Source organism: Macrotis lagotis, chromosome 2 (genome assembly GCF_037893015.1).
Source record: "Macrotis lagotis isolate mMagLag1 chromosome 2, bilby.v1.9.chrom.fasta, whole genome shotgun sequence".
NCBI lineage: Eukaryota > Metazoa > Chordata > Mammalia > Peramelemorphia > Peramelidae > Macrotis > Macrotis lagotis.
In genome coordinates this window covers 305,672,252-305,692,292 of record NC_133659.1, presented here as the reverse complement: position 1 = coordinate 305,692,292, position 20,041 = coordinate 305,672,252, and positions in this window count along the sequence as shown.

Below are 20,041 nucleotides of genomic sequence, written 5' to 3'. Positions count from 1 at the left end.
ACTTACTTCTACGTTCTGCCTTTCTTCACTAATAATTTAAATCTCACCTTCTGTGGAGGCTCCTCCCCTCCCAATCAGCTCCACCTTCCATTTCTATTGACTTTGACCTCCCTACCTATATTAGATTACTGGCTGTCATGAGGGTGGGCAGGGAGGGAAGAGAGGGAGGCAGAAAAAAGTGGCACTCCAAAGTTTACCAAAAGATGAACGTTGAAAACTATCTTTGCAAGTAATTAGGAAAAGAAAATACCATCCAAACATGAGTTCCCTTTATACTGTATCTTTCTTATATATACCCTTGTTATGTTCCCCTCCCCACCATTGTACGATAAGCATCTTGAGAACAAAGATTGTGTTTTTGCCTTAATTTGTATCTCTAGCATTTAGGATCTTAAGCATTTAATAATTGCTTCTTGGAACTTCTGTTTATAATGTCAGATGGTGAGAAATGAAAGAATAACAATGCTGACTGAACACTTAGATCAAGGATAAAAGTAATTCTCAATTACTTGATTGGGGAGAGAAATAAAGGAAATAAATGAGTCAACAAATTCTCTATTACCCATTAATGCCAACTTTCTCCCTTTGGACCTTCTGGAGATTTTCTCTGCCGGGAAACGAAACTACTAGATGGGAGTAAAGGAAATAACCCAACTTAGATCAGAATTTATTTATTTATTTAGTTTTTTTTTAGTTTTTGCAAGGCAATGGGGTTAAGTGGCTTATCCAAGGCCACACAGCTAGGTCATTATTAAGTGTCTGAGGTCAGGTTTGAACTCAGGTCCTCCTGACTCCAGGACCGGTGCGCTATCCACTGTGCCACCTAGCCGCCCCGTTAGATCAGAATTTAACATTAAAATTTAAGAGTTGCTAAGTTGCAACATTGCCAGGTGACCTAAAACCATATTCCTCTGATTTTCTCAAATTTCCTCTTATTTTTTATTCTTCAGTTCCCATGACCTCTTCGTCCATACCACTTCAGCAAAATGCCTGCTTACTGACTCAATTTGATTATATCTTATCTGAACTTTGCATCTCCTTGGTTTCAAGCATAGAGCTGCCTATACTGAACAAATCTTTGTTGAATTGTCCTACAAGTAGTACCCACAGGCAGGCAATTAAGGATGACAGGATTTCAGATTTGGAAGAGACCCCTGAGGTCAAAAAGTCCAATGCAAATCTGAAGAGTCTTCCTCTCAACAATGATATTGCTCATGGAAAAAGTGATGAGGTAATAAAGGATTTAGATAATCTATAAACTGACTAAGTAAGACCTACCTAAAGAATCTAGAAGTGACATTAATGACCCAAGTAGTCATTTTCCATTATGCATTCCCTTTTTTGACCTTGATCTTCTTATTTTAACCTTGACTGCTTCCTTTTTCCTGTCCATGTTATTTTCAGATCCTTTCCTGACAATCCTTACTCATAAAATCATATTTATTTTCCCAGAAGAATTTGAGCCATGCCAATAAGTTAATTATGCTTCACATCTGTATTTAGATGCATCAAATAGTCTTATCCTTTCTGTGATGTCTGAGGTTCTGAGACAGTTCACTGAAGACCAATAAACAAAGTAGAAATTAGTTTATTTGAACACCAAAAAATCACAGAGATAATTCCATTTTAATTTCAACCTCCCATGTTTTTCTGTGCTTTTAGTATTTATAGATATGTTTCTCATATCATCTATAACTGAAGTGAATAAAAGTTACCAGGAACGACTTACATTATCTTTTAATATTAGAATATTTTTCTTCCTCTCCCTTTTTTGGATGATTCATTTTTAAAAAGGAAAAAAGAACAGATGAAATATTTCAGATGGAATCTGAGTGGGAAACCACAGTTCTCCTTGGCTGAGTATCATATGGGAAGTGATAGATGAGCACATGTGCCTGTCTTTCAATACCTATCAATTTCCTCTTTTACCCAGCATCCAGCACTACCCACAGCCAGATTTATTGAATAGAATAATGGTTCACAGTCAGGAAGACCTGAATACAAATCTAGCCTCTGACATTTACTAACAACATAACTTTGGGAAACACATTTACCCTCAGATTGTACCTTAAGGAACTCACTAGAATGGACAACAGGTCTCCATAAGTAAAGGGCATTATAAAATACCTCATCTCTTATTTTGTGTGTAATCCATTTCTTGGGTGGTGGTTGCTCTTGGAGACTTTAAAGAAAATATTGGACAGAGAACTATCCAAAGCTTTCTAGAAAGATCAATAGCCATTGTCATTGGTTTGCCTTCTCTTGGCATTTTCCTACCCATTTCAAAGGCAGTTGTCATTCTAGTTTTTCCAATGTGTGACCCTGGAAAATAGAAACTTCTTTGCTGGGGAAAATGTACTGATTGGGTATGTTAGTTGCTAACCCTTGGGGAAGTCAGTTGACCTCTTCCTTTGATGCCCTTATTTCTCTTCTGTAAAATAATGGAACTTAGAATAACCAAGATGGCAGAAGAGAAGAAAATACTTAAGTGAAGGTCTCTTCCCACTCCCAGTCTTCAACTACTCCATAAAGATCTAGAAAGAAATTAAGATTGAGTCTTGGTTAGGAAATCCAAGGGAAAAAAATTTCAGTGAGTCATTTTACAGATAAACACAGAAATATAGATGTAGAGCTCTGTGGACACTGAGGATGGAATCTGGCCAGGAGAAAGCTATGAAGAAATTTTTAATAGGGGTTGTGAATAAGGGTTTCTCTAGAACTGTGAAGCAGGGCAAAAAAGAATTCCCAGATCCTGTCCAGAGGTACTTAAGCTTTTGTAAGGAGCAGGTATAGGTGCCAGCTGACAGCTCTTTTACACATTACCTAGGACTGGCTAACAGTTCTATTGTAAATGGAGCAAGGAATCTGCTTCTGCTTAGGTGTGGTGATCCAGAAAAAGGAGCTGTCACGAATCCTGGGTTATATACTTAGGATGGTTTTAGGTACAGAAACAACCAGCAATTGAGGGGGAGGGAGGGTAGAGTCAGTGATAATGCTTAAGTGTCTACACCTGGGTGACTAAAAGGATAATAATACCCTCGATAGAAATAGGGAAGCTTGAAGGAGGCATGGGTTTTATAGAAAATATAATAATTACCAATGTATACTATGGTATAGTCAAATAGAGATGTCATCAGTTGGTGATGAAAGATTGGAGCTCAGGGGAGAGACTAGATAAGGATATATAGATATAAGAGGAGGGTTGATTGATGTACTCAATCAAACCACCCCACTTCACTTAAAGTCATTGAAACCCGGTGAAAACAATCCACTTCCAAAATAAATTGTAGTTTCATTCAGTCATAGACTTCAGATGAAATAGGAGAATCATATGAAACTTGAGGTTGCACAAGAAGAAAGCTTAGATAGACCATCATGTCTTGGGATGTCCTCTGGGTCATCTCTAAATTATCAAATGATCTGAGAAGGGAGTCATTTGAGAAGTTGGAGAAATCTGACATTCCAGTAAAGCTCCTGAGGAGGAAGCACCTGGTGGGGAAGGGGAAGCTTAAACCTAATTCTTGGTCTGGGTCTTTTTCACCCTCACTATACCTGAAGGGTTGGGGACTTCCAAGAGTCCAGAGTCTAGATTAGTTGACAGCAGTGTTGGGAATCAGGATAGATTTAATGTAGATTCACAGTTCCACAATATCCCCAGCCAAGTTACTACACCATGACTAAGTAGAATTTTTAATAAACCTGTCAACTGGAGAAAATAACTTCAAACAACAAACATCTGTGAGTTACCTTTTTACCATATTTGCTCTCTAATCTTGACCCCATTTTCCTCCTCTGTTTATTCTTCAGAAAGAGTGTGTCACAGACTTTTTGGGCGAAGAGGGTGAGGAAATGTTCTGTACTTTTTATTTTATATCCTTGGGAACTGTTGCTCTTTTCTAAAAACTTCTTAATTCTGGTTGACTAAAATTATAATCTTGAGAGAGAAGTACGCAAGAGTAGGCATAAAATTATGACATTAGAGAATCAGCACTAGCTCCGCAGAGATATTCTCAGAGTCCTCAGGGAGTTGTATTGTTCAAGGATTCAAGATTTGTCTATGAGAGTGGGAGCTGGGATAAAGATCCTGAGGGCTTAGAAGCAGGGGTCGGGAAGTTTTTACTGCAAAGGGCTAAGTAGGTATTTATAATGTCATTCGTGTGTGTGTGTGTGTGTGTGTGTGTGTGTGTGTGTGTGTGTGTTGGCAATGGGGCTAAGTGACTTGCCCAAGGTCACACAATTGGTAATTAAATGTCTGAGGCTGGATTTGAACTCAGATCTTCCTGACTCTAGGGCCAGTGCTCTATTCACTGTGCCACCTAGCTGCCTCTCATTCACTTGCTATATTTGGTCAAACATTTAATTAATTCATTCCTAAAAAGCTCCTAGATTTATTGAATTTTGAGGCCCTCCCATGGTTGCTATGGCAGTGCCAGACCAAATGGTCTGCATTCTGGACATTCCTTATCTTCGGTTTATAGGGAGGTAACTAGGTGGTCTAGTGGATAGAGCAAAGAACCTGGGATCCCGAGAACCTGACACTAACTATATGACTCTAGTAAGTCATTTAACCATTGTCTGCCTCAGTTTTCTCATGTGTAAAATTAGAATAATATAGCACCTGCCTCCCAGAGTTATGAGAAGAAAATCTGATATTATAAATCACTTCTCAAATGTTAAAATCTATTCATGTTAGTTATTATTATTATTATTATTATTATTATTATACTTGGATGTCCTCTGCATAGCTGTGATAATTGAAACCGTGGGAACTGATGAGCTTACTAAGTGAGAACATAAATTAAGAAAAGAGAATTAAAGATAGAACCTGGGGGGATGGTGATGTACATCATGGAGATTTTTTTTTAAGTTTTCACTTCTGTGTTCTTCTGTTTTTATTAGTATTTATCTTTAAAATCAATTCAACAAGCCTTTGTTAAATGGCTATTTATGCTAGGTGCTGAGGGTCCTGGGCAAGTTATTTCAAGGATGAGATCCTCCAGAATAAGGACTATATTGCTTATTTCCTTTGTGGTAGTAACTAGTAATGTAATTAAATATCACTAATTGGTATGCAATAAGAACTTACATATTTCTATACATTTAAAGAAATGAAAAGTAAACATTTATCTAATAAAATTGTTTAAAACTCATGTGCTTACTGTTGGCATTGCTTCTAAAGTTTCAACTAAATGAAAGTCTTAAAGAATAGATAGATTCAGTAGCAAAAATAAAATAAATTATCATAGCCTTTGTAATTGGGTCCCACACTGTATGAATTTTTCTTTTGCTCTGTTTTGGTTCCTATTCCCAACACACACACACACACACACACACACACACACACACACACACCAGGAAAAAAACTATGAAAGTGTGTGTGTTTTGGTGTGTGTCTGTGTCTATGTTTTCCTACTATCCACTTTTTCATATTACCTGACTTTAAAAAATAACTTTCTAGGTAGATCATTTCTAATAAATATCCTTAATTGTGTCCTATCCCCTCTGCCACTCCACTCTCCAACCACTAAATGAAAACTAAAGAGGAGTAGATGAGGACCACAGGGAAAGATTCTTAGGAGGAAGCAAAAGAACTTGGAAGGGATTCCTTTGGACAAGGATCTATTTACAAGATGAGATAGAGAGAATTAGTGAGAGTTGAATGTCTTCTCCTAAAAGCTGATGCCACTGAAACATCTCTCCTGCTTAGAGACTCGGAAAACTGCTGAGCTGCGAATATAGATGCTAAGCCACTGGGATCTGTGAACAAGATACTTTGATCTTGATAAATGATTCAAATGAGAGGAGGCAAAAAAGTGATTGATGACAGTTTACATTTAGTGATTAAGGTTCTTAGTGTGTACTTGGGATTTCTATTTCTTTAAATCTTGCTCTAAGTCATGTGTTATTTTATTGAAATAGGAGCATAAACTAACTATTATAAGGAACATAAAAAGAGTTTACTGTTTTATTGAAAGTATAACAGAGACTGGACTGTATACTATTTCTGCTTCTCTCAGTTATTTAGGCTTAAGAAAAACTTCCTGCTAGGATTATATTGTTATTAACCAGTATTGATGAGTGCTGCCAGAACTTCAGTTATTTTTCTGAAGAAGTTAGGGCCTGCTTCTTATTTTTTTAATTTTTTTTATTTTTAGGGTTTTTTTTTTGCAAGGCAATGGGGTTAAGAAGCTTGCCCAGCTAGGTAATTATTAAGTATCTAAGGCTGGATTTGAACTGAGCTACTTCTGACTCCAGGGCTGGTGCTCTAACCACTGCAGCACCTAGCCACCTCATGGCCTGCTTCTTTAGGGTTGATCTTGCATTTCTTGCAGAAGACCCGAGTTCAAATCCCACCTCAGATGTTCTCAACCTGTATGACCTTGGATAAGGACTCAATGTAGTCACATAGAAATGAGAAGGGTGTATGGTAGAGGGAGAAGAGAACTGAACAAGATGGTCCCTGAGATCCTTTCTACCTCTGGATCTACAGTATAAACCAAAGTTCATTGGATAACTGATCCAAAGTATAATCTAGACCATTCTCTTTCTTCTATTTAATCCTGGTACTGTCCCTAAGAAAAGATTTGTGAAGCACTTTTATCGATCCCAAAATAATACTCTTTGAGGGGTAGCTAGGCGATACAGTAGATAGAGCATTGGCTGTGGAGTCAGGAGTACCTGAGTTCAAATCTGGCCTCAGACACTTAATAATTACCTAACTGTGTGACCTTGGGCAAGTTACTTAAACCTATTGCCTTAAATAAATAAAATTTTTAAAAAAAGAATGCTCAAAATGCTCTTTGACACAAAAATCCCTTTTTTGGCCACCAGTATTTTTTGTATTGTTATTATATATAGCTGAAATATAGAAAGGCTCTAAATTTCAAGTGACTTCAAGGACAATGGAGCCGAGCATGGTGGATTTAAGGAGGGTACAACTATGTCATCAATGACCTATACAAGAAGTGGTATGAAATATATCATCTAAGAAACAAATTCATGATCCAAAAAGAAAATGGAGAATGAAGGATAAGAGATGGACAGTCTAAGTGAAACTCCTGAAATGTTAAAAGACCAAGAGGAGGTCTTCCACTCCATTAAACAGAAAATACCTGGGGATTATGGAGAGTTATGAACAAAAATCACCCAAGAAACAAAAGATGGGCTGCTATGTTCACTATTGAATATATCCATATGAATGAGTTCATGGATCAGTGTCCTCAGATATGAAGCAATAACAGCAATACTACCTCAGCATCTATAGAATACTTTACAATTCATAAAGCATCTGCATAGATGTCATTTTATTTCAGAGTCACAAGGCAGATAAGGCATGATTGTTCTCATATGATAGACCTAGAAAACACGTTTAAGGTAAAGTAAGAGACTTGCCAAAGATCGTTATTAGCAAATGACAGAACTAGATAATAGTTCGGGTCCTAAGAGAGTCTTATGATTAATAAGGCAACAGTGTCTTTGCCCAAGTATGGAAATTTAGAAACTGAAACCACTTATTTGACTTTACCAGCCATAGCAATGATTGAACTTAACGTCTAGTTACTCAAATATTTAAATAGAATTGTGATTTTATCTATGAAGAACATTCTCCTTCTAGGTTCTCCTGGCAGATAGAGCAGATCCCATACCTACCCATTCTCTATGATTCTTGTCCATGTCCTCTCTTGTCTGCCATGGGTTCAGGTCTACCCATCATGCTAAAAACTTTTCTCAGTCACTGGGTATTCTTGAAACATTCCAGTTCACCTTTTCTTGCTCTTGCCGGGTGAGCAGACCAATATCTCTTTCTGCCTATTTTTGCATCTATTTAGCAAAAATAATCAGGTAAAAAGACCATCTTACCAGGTCAAAATGGCTACCCTCTGTTCCAGGGGTCACCAAATTTGTCCTAATAAGTGAATTTGTGACTATTGGATGCTGGTTGTTGAATGGGCATTTTTGTGATGCTCACTCTGAGAATGAGAACTGTGGATTATGAGTTAAAATATTGTAAGTTTGAAACTTAACCAAATTAGACAAATGCAAAATAGAAAATATGCAGTTTGGATTGCATGAAATGGAAAACCCTTTATACACATACAGTAAAACACATGTAATATGTATACTTGGGGAAAAAAATCTTTGTATTAAATACCTCTGAAATGGGTCTGATATACGAGGTAAATAAACAGCTAGAAGAAACATGACAAAAATATTCCTCAGTAAAGGAGTGAAAAATTGAACATGTATCAAAGGATATGAGCAAATAATTACCCAAAAGAATGGTAAACATAAAGATCCACATGTTAGAAAGCTTCATAAATAATAAGAGAAATGAAAGTCAAAACAATTACCTCACAGACAGCAAATTGACAGAGATGCCAGAAGATGGGACTACTTAATATTAAAGGGATTTGAGAAGATATAGAAACATTAATGAACTGGTAGTCCTGGGGATTTGTGTGACACTTAGAAAAGCTATTTGGAAAAATAGAAATAAGGAAACCAAAATGTCCATATCCTTTGACCCTGAGATTCTACTGTCAGACATAAATCTCAAGGAGGTCAAAATAGAAGGGCTCCTATACTCCAAAAATATTGCTAGTAACATTTTTTTTGTAGTAATGAAGAAAGAACTACTTTCAAGAAAAAAGGGAAACTACAAGATATAAGGAACTGCATCATATAGAAATTATCCAAAAAGATTGTTAGGCTATCCTATGTATTTATTTTTTTGTAAATTTTGAGTTCTGAATATTAAACAATGCCTTCAATTTTGTATGAGGTAAAATTTCTTGTAGAAAAAATTGCTCATAACCCTTGGTAGCATATTGTCTATCTCATTAGAGTTTGAGCTCCTTGAGGGCAGGAACTGACTGCTTTTCTTTGTATCCCCATCATGCTTAGTAAATATTTAGACACAATAAATGTCTAGCAACTTGGAAAAACAAGTTAGGTACCTATGATTGGGAATGACTAAACAAATCATGGTAATAATATTATTGGACTATAAAAGAAAAACAGTCTTAATAAATATAGTGAAGCATGTAAAGATTTACAGAACTGATACAAAATGAAGTAAGGAGAGTCAAGAAAACATTATATACAATGACCACAACAATATATATGAAAAGATTAACCATCAAAAAATGCTTAAAACTGATTGTTGCAAAATTATACAGAATGAGCTTGGTCTTTAAGAAAAGTTCTGAGAAGATGCTTTCCCCTGATCATTTGCAAATATAGGAGCCTCTGAATATGGAACACTATATATACATAAAATCAAGGATTTTTCAATATGTTAAATGGCTTATGCAAATTATTCTCTTTTTTTTATAAAAATTGCTATATAGAATGGTTCTCTGAGGGGAAACAAGAAGTTATATAGGAAAACTCTAAGCAATATAATCAATATATATCAATAAATATATTAAAGCTATATTTTAAATATATACAATATATATCAATAAAAATCTATTTTAACAAAGAACAAATTATTGCATAATTTCTTTAGATTTAGTTTCTTCCTCTACTAAATGAGTAAAGGAGTTGAATTAATTAGATCTTGGCTTATTAATCTGAAGTCTATGAATTTCCTTTAAAATTATTTTGATAGGGGGGCAGCTAGGTGGAGCAGTGGATAGAGTACTAACCTTGGAGTCAGGAAGACCTAAGTTCAAATCCAGCCTCAGACACCTGATACTAGCTATGTGATCTTGAGCAAGTCACTTTAACCCTGTTGCCTTACAAAAACCAAAAAAAGAAAAAAAATGATAGCTATATATCAATATCGGAATCCTATCTATTTTGTTATTCATTTTCAGATATTCTATCCAGGGGTTTATGAGTCTTCTTGCTCTGATTTTCTGTAAATCCTTTCATTTGTTACTCTGTTCTTAGAGATTATGCAGGGATTGTTAATAGATATAGGTCTTAAGGCAGAACAATTAAGGGATTCCCCTAGAATCTTTGACTTTAAAGCTCAAATGATATATGATTTATTTTCCCCAGCTCCTCCTGACATCCATCAATCTGCTTCATTCTCAACACTATATTCTTTTTTTCTCCATTCCCACACAGTCCCAGTCTTTCTCCTAAATATATTCCACTTTAGAACAGTCATCACTTTTTGTCACCTGTCTGCTTTCTTAGACCTTGCAGAAGCCACCTGGGAAATCATCATCCCTGACAGGGAAGTTATTTGGGAAGTTTATTTTGGGGGGGTTTTGTTTTGTTTTGATTTAATTTGGGAAGTCTGAAAGGTAGCTGAGAGTACTACCAGAAAACTTGAATTCGAATCTTAGTTCTGACAGAGATGTCTGTCATATAGTAAGCACTTAATAAATTATCTATCCACCAGCCTATCTCTCATCTATTTATCTTATCAATAATCTATCTATCTATTTATCTGTCTGTCTGTCTGTCTATCTATCTATCTATCTATCCATCCATCTATCCATCCTCTATCTGCCTAGATACTAGCTGTGTGACCATAGGCAAGTCAGTTCAACTCCATGAACTTCTTTCTTTATCCATAAATAGAGATGTTAATATTTATACTACTTGTCCCCCAAGTCGTTTTGAAGAAAGATTTTTGAAATTTGTAGATCACAATATGCTGCCTCATTGAATTCATTGGCTCACAAGAGTTTATTCATTATCTTTATGGCGATGACTTGCAGATCTACATTCTGAGTCCTAAGCTCTCGTCTTAGCTTTAGTCTCTTGTCACCAATTGCCTACCAGATATTTTAAATGGGAGATCCTGTAGACATTTCAAAGTTAATCTATCTAAAACTAATTATCTTTCCTCAAAGCTTATCCACCTTTGAACCTCCTTTGTCTTTTGGCAAGGGCACCAAAATGCCTCAGTGACCCAAATTTGCACCTTCCTTATAGCCAACCTGGGCAACTGAAGATCAAGCATTATTTTTCATTGTCCTTCACCCAACATATCCATTCACAGTCTCTAGATCTGTTATCACTTGCACAGCATGTCTTGCCTTCATTTCCTTTTTTTCCCTGCTCATATAACTACCATCCAACTGGATACTCTCATTCTTCTGAACTACTGCAATAACTTCTTATTTTGTCTCCCTTATTCTACTATTTCTCCTCTCCAATCCATCCTCTACTCAACTGACAATCTAATTTTCACAAATTGCAAATCTGACCATATCTCTCTTCTCAGTGAAATATCTTTATTTCCTAATGCCCCCAGGATGAAACATAGTGTCCTTTGCCAGCCATTCAAAACCCTGAACAATTAACTACCTACCTCCCTTTCCTGTCTTGGTACACATTACTCCTTCCATTCCCAATGAATTCATCAGATTAGCCTTCTTGCTTAGCCATTGATTAGAAAATGATGAACAAATTATGGTATTGTAAGCAGAGTAAATGACAAAAGGAATGATTTCAGGGAAACCCAGGGAGGCTTGTATCAACTTTTAAAGAGTGAAATGAGTAGGAACAGAACAATCTCTGTAACAGCAACCATTCTATTAGACAAGCAACATTCTGATCAAACAATTATCGCCATGAATCCAGAGTCTCAGTAATGACCCATGCTTCTCTGCTCCTAAAAAGAAATATTAGACCCAAGGTTCAGAATGAAAAATACATCTTGTTCTATAGTCAAAATGAGAATTTGTTTTTATTGTCTATATCTATTGGTTCCAAGGGTTTGTATGTGTGTCTTTTCAATTTTGCCAGGGGACAGAATGAAAGAAGGGTATTATTGATAAAGGTACAAAAAAAGGAAAAGAAAAGAGGGTCATTGAAGTATTTTAATTCACTAAAGAGAACAGAAGGAAAGGAACAGAAGGAAATACTGACAAGCAGGACAGCTTAAAGGTTACATGTTGAATTCATTATATATTTAAGGAAAAGCAAGCTGTACCCAATAGAGATTTTCAGCTTCACATGCCATCTTCATATTCTCTTCTACTTTGCAAATGGAAATGCTAATTTTATTTGCTATTTGTTAAGTTCAGAATAAAAATAATTAAATTTGAAACAAGCCGATCTTGTGATTTATCATCCACAGCACTAACTCCCAACTTCCATATAAGGAGGCTGACTCAAGTACTATCTACATGAAGCCTTTCCTGATTCTCCCCCCAGCTGCTAGCTTTCTCCCCCAAATCACCTTGTATGCTTTTGGTTTATACCTATTCACATACATGTATTCTCTAGGTAGATGATAGGCTCTTGAGGGCAGAGCCAGTTTTCACTTTTGTCTTTATGTACTTGGTACCTCACATGTCATAAATGATTGATAAAAGTAATTATTTTTATCAATGCTTATCTATTGAGTAGACAATAAATCTCCATATCAAAGCCACCACAGTTACTAAATATAGGGATTGTGGTTCCAACTGTCTGTATTGTTCAGATTCTATGTATAATTCTAAAACTCATTCTTTTGGTTGTTTTTGAAGGGCAGTGGGGTTAAGTGACTCGCCCAAGGTCACACGGCTAAGTAATTATTAAGTGTCTGAGGTCAGATTTGAACTCAGGTCCCCCTGACTCTATGGCCAGTGATTGCCACCTAGCTGCCCCTTATAATTCTTATGTCAGATATCTCTCTGGGCATCTTTAGTGTGTGTGTATATATATATATGCATACATATATATATATATTCGAGTGAATTAATTAAATTCTTTAATCTATTAGTGACTCTGGGAAAGTCATACTTTCTTAGTCTCCACTGGTGTGTTGATCAAATCCAGCGTGGTTCATAGAATGTAAAGCTTTGAGGCACCTTAGAGATCCTTGCAGAGGTCAACTCCCTCAAGCAGATGGCTGCCATTGGCTTCCCATGAGGGCGAATAGGAAATAACAGCAATGCTATGTTTTACAAATATGTTATTTCCAAGACAATTTACAGAAGAGAATCCTATGACCCATGTTTTGTGCTAGCTAGAGTGTTGCCCATGTTCTACAGGTATACACATATTTGACCTAGGTTTGTCTCTTAAAAGTAAAATTGAATTTTTTTTTAGTCATCCTTGATATAGCAAAAATAATTGTTTTTATATTTGTGAATGCCATTCAAATTTTATTAGCTGTTGATGTAATTTTCCTTTATAAAGCATAGGTCTACTGTTTCAGGTCCCTGTTAAAAAAAAATCCCCAGGGTTTCCTAGTACCTCTACCATAAAATGCAAACTCTTCAGCCTGGAATTAGAAAGACCTTCAGAATCTAACTGCAGCCTAGCCTTCCAGACGTATTTCATATTATTCTGTTATATGTATTCAACAAACCAGTCAAACTAGACTATTTGTTGTCCCTGAATTCCGTATTCCATCTTGGTGTCTTTGCTTTGGTTGTTGTCTCCCTTCCTGGAACTCGTTCCTCTCTTCATCTTTGTCTCTTGGAATTTTCCTTCAAGGCTGAACCCCAGTGCCTCCTTCTAGATGAAACATTTTCCTAATCCCCATCTTAGAGGACTCTCCCTGCGGGATTGACTCAGGAGTCCATTCAAATCTGGGACTAAATTCTGTCATCTTTAAAATGAAGTGTTTGGATTAAATGACTTCTAGGGTCCCTTACATTCTAAAGTCAGGCTCCATTGAACTTTACATTATCTTGATTTTATTTGTCTACCTGAATTCCCAAGGAACAATATTTGCCTCTTGTACCCCTAGGACACAGTGACTACTGATGGAAGACCTTTAATGAATATTTGGTAAATAGAAGTTGTGTCTATCTTGGCTGGAAACTATTCAGAAAGTCTTCCCCCTCCCAGATTTTTGCTTCAATTCTTACCTAGTCTTTAATTACTAAATAGGTGTTGCTGCAGACAAACTGAGACCTGGGAAAGACCTTAGCTTAAAAAAGTCAAGGTGTCCCACTGCATCCAGAGCCATCGCTAGTCATTCTGACCTAAGTCTTGCCCCTGGATTCTGATGACTCTGGAAGAGACAATGAGGCTGGAAACTTTGCTCAGGTCTGTGTCCCTTCAATCCAAATGACTTGAAAGTTGAGACATCATCTTCCAGTTGACTTTGGTCCTCTTTGGGAAAGAAGAATGAACAAAATCAATAGAGTATTCTTCCTATAGCACTATCTCAGGAGTCGACTCATATCTAGGTCTTGATTCCCTCATCTTTAAAATGAAATGGTTGGATTAAATGCCTTCTAAGGCCTCATGCCATTCTAGAGTTATGATCTATGCACTTCAAGTTATCTTATATTTATTCATCTACCTGTATCCCTAATGAACAATGATATCTTGTGTCATCTCTAGAAGCTAGCACAGTGACTAGCAAATAATAGCCCTGAAATAAATATCTGCCTAATTACCCTGAATATACATGTATAATCCTGGGTATATGTGGGCATGACCAGTTTGTCTTCTATGAAAATGTCCTTAAGTAGACTTTACAGCAAGTTCTGATTTCCGAATTAGTGATGATGAACATTTAGTAAGTTTCTAATATGTACTAGACTGTCTTAAGCACCAGGAACCTCAAAGGAGACAAAAGACAGTCCCTGACCTCTAAGAGTCTCTCTTTGCATGTTATGGTGAGAGGATATCATCTTTTGACCATCTGCCCTTGGCTTGAAAACTGGTGTGAATGAGCTGTTCATTCTCTGTTCTGTTGTAATCTTTCTGGTCACTCTTCTCTGCTCTATCCAGAGTATGAACATCCCAATTTACTCACACAGGGGACCATGGACAGAACTGGCTAAAGGGGAAGGGTTTTCCTTCCCCTGCTCCCTCTCTTTTAACCTGACTGAGAAATGGACCTGGGTGCTTGTTTCTATTCTGTGTTTATGCTGGAGAATAAGCCAGATTGGGCAGTGCAATTAAACCAGCATAGCCTGGAAGTTGGAGAAGCCAGGGTGCCTAGAACTGGGACCCCCAGACTGGAGCTGTGCTCTATAATTCCTGAGCCAATCTGTGACTAATTCCTTTCTTCTCCCCAGAAACTGAGATGGCACAAGGGGGAAAAAAAGTATTATGTCTCCCTTGTTTTAGGGAAGTATATGTGCATATCTGTGATTTAACTTTTGAAATAAATATTTCTATGTAAAAGCTAATCTGACTGTTAGTGGCTAAGTGGTTAATTCTAACACACCTGCTCTTCAAGGGATGGGGGCCAGTGTAGCTTTGCTATATTTTATGTAGGATCATGTAATGACATTTTCAAGTTCATATGGGTAAATGATAGATCTGGGGATTTGAACTGTGATTCTCTTTCTGCTCGTTTTTCCTAACACATCCTAATTCACTCCTGCTCAGAACAAATAATATCTATGATAATATCAAAAATTTAAGATTCCATATTCCAAATCTCAAAGAAATTGGCCTTCATTCTACAAAATAAAATGTAGATATTAATGTGTGCGTGACAATACACTGCCAGGGAAAAAACCACCCTAAGCTAGAGACAGTCCCAGTTGCACAGAATACAACTAAATTTGTCTTTCTGGAGAAATCCACTTATTTTAAATATGGTTTAAATAAAAAGAAAATATGTCCCTATTCTTATTCCCAAGTGTCTGTTTTATTTTTAACTTTCTTACACGGATAAGTTCATGGCAACATTTCTCCATAGTGTTACTATAAAGTCCTCTAAGACCCTTCCGTGAGAGTATAATACATGTAAGCAGGAAATGAAATATTTCTCTTCTGAGAAGAAAAAATATGAACTTTATCTCATATCACAGAATCATGAAATCTCAGACTTAGTCATTGTGGTCGTTTAATCTAACTCCTATGTGAACATGAATCCCAATTATACCGTACCCAAAAAGAGATTTATCCAGTCTTTGTTGGAAGGGCCTCCGATGAGACTACATGATTTTCTGAGGGACTCCATTTCTACTTTTGGCTAGTACTGCTTGTTAGGAAATTTTTCTCTATAGAAATTTTATTTTTGTCTCACCTGATGGGGTCAAGACTATTCTTTCTTTCCTATGATAGCCATTTAGATAGAGCTCTCAAGTCCATCTTCCTACCCCAAGTCAATTAACTAGCATTAATCACATGCTTACTATATCAGTCATTGGGCTAAATGCTATGGATTAAAAAAAAAGGCAAAACCTGCCTCTGCCTTCAAGGAGCTCATATTTTAATGAAGGAAGCAGCATTCAAATTACTCTGGTGGGGGGAGACACAGCATAAATGATGTGTAACTGGTAGGGGCTGTCTCAGAAGGATGGGACTTACAATCTTACCACTGCCAGGAAAAATATGTCCAATTTCTTCAGCCAATTCTCCTATGACACGAATGCAAGATTCTTTATCATCCCAATTGTTCTACCCTGTAAGTTCTCCAGGTCAGTATTGTCCTTCTTAGATTGTGGTACCCAATATTGAACAGAATCCTTTGGGTGCTTTCTGCCTGGAAGAAGATGCAGCCGAATGATCATCTCCTTAGTCTATTTAGGCATTATTCTATCAAACTATTTTTATTGGGTTTTAAAGTTCACAACTTCCAGGACTTTAGAATTGTATGGGGGCATTTAGGTGGCACAAAAAAAGAGCATTGGGTTTGATGAATTCACATCTGACCGCTCACATTATAGTAACTGTGACCTTGGGCAAGTCACTTAACCCTTGCCTATAACTGGAGAAGGAAATGGCAAACCACTCTTGTATTCCTGCTAAGAAATGGAGTCATGAAGATTCAGCCACAACTGAACAACAAACGTAGTTATATCATGCTTCTCTCGAACTTCTAAGCCTTGGGATCCCATCTATCCTTTTTCTGCATCATTTGACATCATCTCCCCGAATATGGAGGGGATATGTCACATTAGGTCCAACTCTTCTCTCTACTGTCACAAATTCCAAATGAGTAATTGCTTCTGCTCAGGATTTCTGTCATTTCCAACTAAGCAATTGCTTCCTTCTTGTCAATGGAAATCATGTACAGAATTGAGATTGTCTTAGTTGATTCCTATAAGCTCCAAACACTAAGAAAACTTTAGCAGATGACTCAATACTTGACTCTCCCAACTCTACTCTACCACAACTGTCTGCTAAGATGGTTGTGTTTCCTGAAAAAGACTTCTAGGTGGCATGGTGGATAAGGCACAGGAAGACCTGAGTTTGAATCCAACCCACTGACACCGTGTGATACTGGGAAGTCACTTCCTCAGTTTTCTCACTTATTAAAAAGAGAGCCCTGGGGTGGCTAGGTGGCACAGTGGGTAAAGCACCTGCCCTGGAGTCAGGAGTACCTGGGTTCAAATCCGGTCTCAGACACTTAATAATGACCTAGCTGTGTGGCCTTGGGCAAGCCACTTAACCCCATTTGCTTTGCAAAAAAACCTAAAAGAAAAATAAAAAATAAAAAGAGAGCCCTATCTCACACGATTGGTGTAAGGATGAATGAGATATTTGAAAAGCAGAGTTTTGGACATAGTTGGTACTAGGTAAAGACTAGCTATTATTATTAAATTTCTTGCCCATTTCCTCTTTCTATCTAGATAGCTCATAGGGCACTCTATGTGGCAATGGCACTTTTGTTTCTGCTTCTATTCATCTTCACCCTGTCTTCTACCATGTCTCCTCTTTCTACTTCCCAGATTTCCTTCTTCATCTGAGTATTCTAAAAATGCTACCCACTTCCACCTTTCTTCCCCTATTATGTTCTCTCTTTCTCTGTGTCTCTTGCCTTTTCTTTAATGTACCACATTCACATTATAGATCATTTCCCACGAAGCTTAAATGATACTTAAAATATCAAATTTATCTTCTTTCATTGAGATCTTAAGTACTAGAATAATCTTGACCATGAAAGAGTTTGGGTTGATTATTTTTTGTGCATTTGTTTATTGACTGGGAGTACAGTTCTCATTTTGATCAATTCCTCATTTAAAAAAAAACCCAGAAAGTTTCTACCATAGAATTATAATTTCCCAGGAGAAATTTCAGAAGAGACAGTATTTTGGTAATGTAAAATGGCTGGGATATTCCCAGTAGTCTAATGGGGTTGGGTTTTATTCTTTTTTTAAAATCTTCCCAGGAAAAACTAAATTTAAACTAGAGCCACTGAATCTGTAATATGAAGTACCTATCTATAAATAGAAATATTTTTATATTTAATATGATTAGAAATTTTTTTTTGATATCAAGGGCCACTAATAAGTAAAAAATGAATTGAAATCACCTGAAAAAGTCATATTGCATGAAACTTATTTTTCGCAGCAGTGTATATGTAGTGTGGTATGCAGGTATGATTGGAACATTGTTTAGAAACAAGAAAACTGGTCATCGAGCCAGGTGCATTAAGTAGGGAAAGATAGGCAAGAACCAAGTTGCGCAGGGATTTAGATGTCTTAACAAAAAAATTGGTATTTTTATCTTCCCAGAAATGGAGAGCAATTGGAGTTTGCTGACAAGAGAGTTATAAGGTAAGGACTACTTTAGAAAAAATCAATTGGCAGTTGTATGAAGAATAGATTTAAATAAGAAAAGAAAAACAAACTAAATACATACAACATTCTAAAAAATGCAAAGTAATTGGGAGGATTTACTGACAGAGGGAATCAGAAGTTTCTTAAATGAGATAATACTTGAATTGAGCCTTGGAGAAAAGAGGTAGATTTAAAGGGAAAGATCATTTCTACTTATGGGAGAGAAAAGGAAAAGGCGTGAAAGTGAAAAGTAGAATACTTTTGACTAGACCTTCAATGTCAAAGAGGACCACACAGACCAACCAAGTGATTGCACAATTATGCTTATTATAGTGAGGGATTTGCTATACAAGGTCTCCCTCTCACTTGCCTTTTATTGTTCCATCCCATGACCTGGTTGATAGGAAACAGATCTATTAAAGATGATTTGGCTGCTCCAGGAGCCTCTTGGTCTTAAATTGGTTTTTGGTTCTTCCAGTATCAGCCTGGCAAACTTAGAAATCGATGATTAGTCCACCAAGAAACAAGTTCAGATTTATCAGATTGCATCATATATTAGTTGTATTTATTATTATATATTATATTATATATTATATATATAATATATTAGTTGGTAATTACCAGTTATCCAAGTAGGAGGGAGTGAGCCACCAAAGGAACCATAACTGATTTAATGAGCCATTTTCTGTTTCACTGTCCTGACTGAATATACAGGCATGGCTTAATCTTTGAGATAAGCAGATGCTACTGGCAGGACCAGAAAGGACTGGGCACAGCCAGGAAATCAGTTTTGCTGTACTCTAGAGTATGTGAGTGAAGGTAATATGTCATTAATATGGAAATATAGGGGGCGGCTAGGTGGTGCAGTGGATGGAGCACTGGAATCAGGAGTACCTGAGTTCAAATCCGGCCTCAGACACTTAATAATTACCTAGCTGTGTGATCTTGGGCAAGTCACTTAACCCCATTGTCTTGGAAAAATATAAAAAAAACCCCATGGAAATATAGGCAGAAGCCAAATTATGAAGGGTTTCAAATACCAAAGAGAGGAATTTGTGTATTATACTGGTGCAAGGGTATTTGTTGATGTTTATTTAGCAGGGAACTCCAAACATAAACATTAAGAATTTCACTTTGGCAGTTGTGTGTGTGGAGGATGTACAAGAGAAGGAAGCTGGTGGAACTCAGGGACACTGATTAGGAGATTCTTTCATTAATCTGGGCAAGATCTAACCATAGAAGAGTGAGCAGTTAAAATTGCAGTGTGTGCATTTACATTTTGGAAATTGGCTAAGGCTACAAAACTGGACAGTTAAGTGGCATGGTGGATAAAGTTTGAGCCAAGAAGAGCTGAGTTCAAATTCAGTCTCAGATACTTATTAGCTGGGCAAAAAACCCCAAACAGTCTCAAAAACAGTTAGATACAACTGTAATGACTGAACAGCAACAAATTTTATTCATTATCTAGAGACTTAAGACAGTGATGAAGGAAATGTTAATAATGTACATTAAACTTTAAAGTGTATTAAGAATTTTTTTTTCCTGGAGAACCAGTTGTTTAAACACTTGCCAATATCACACACCTGCCTTGAACTGAGGTAAAAGTATATGAATGAAGATGTCTAAAATGTTGTGACCACCATTTGCTTTCTGCAAACTCATTT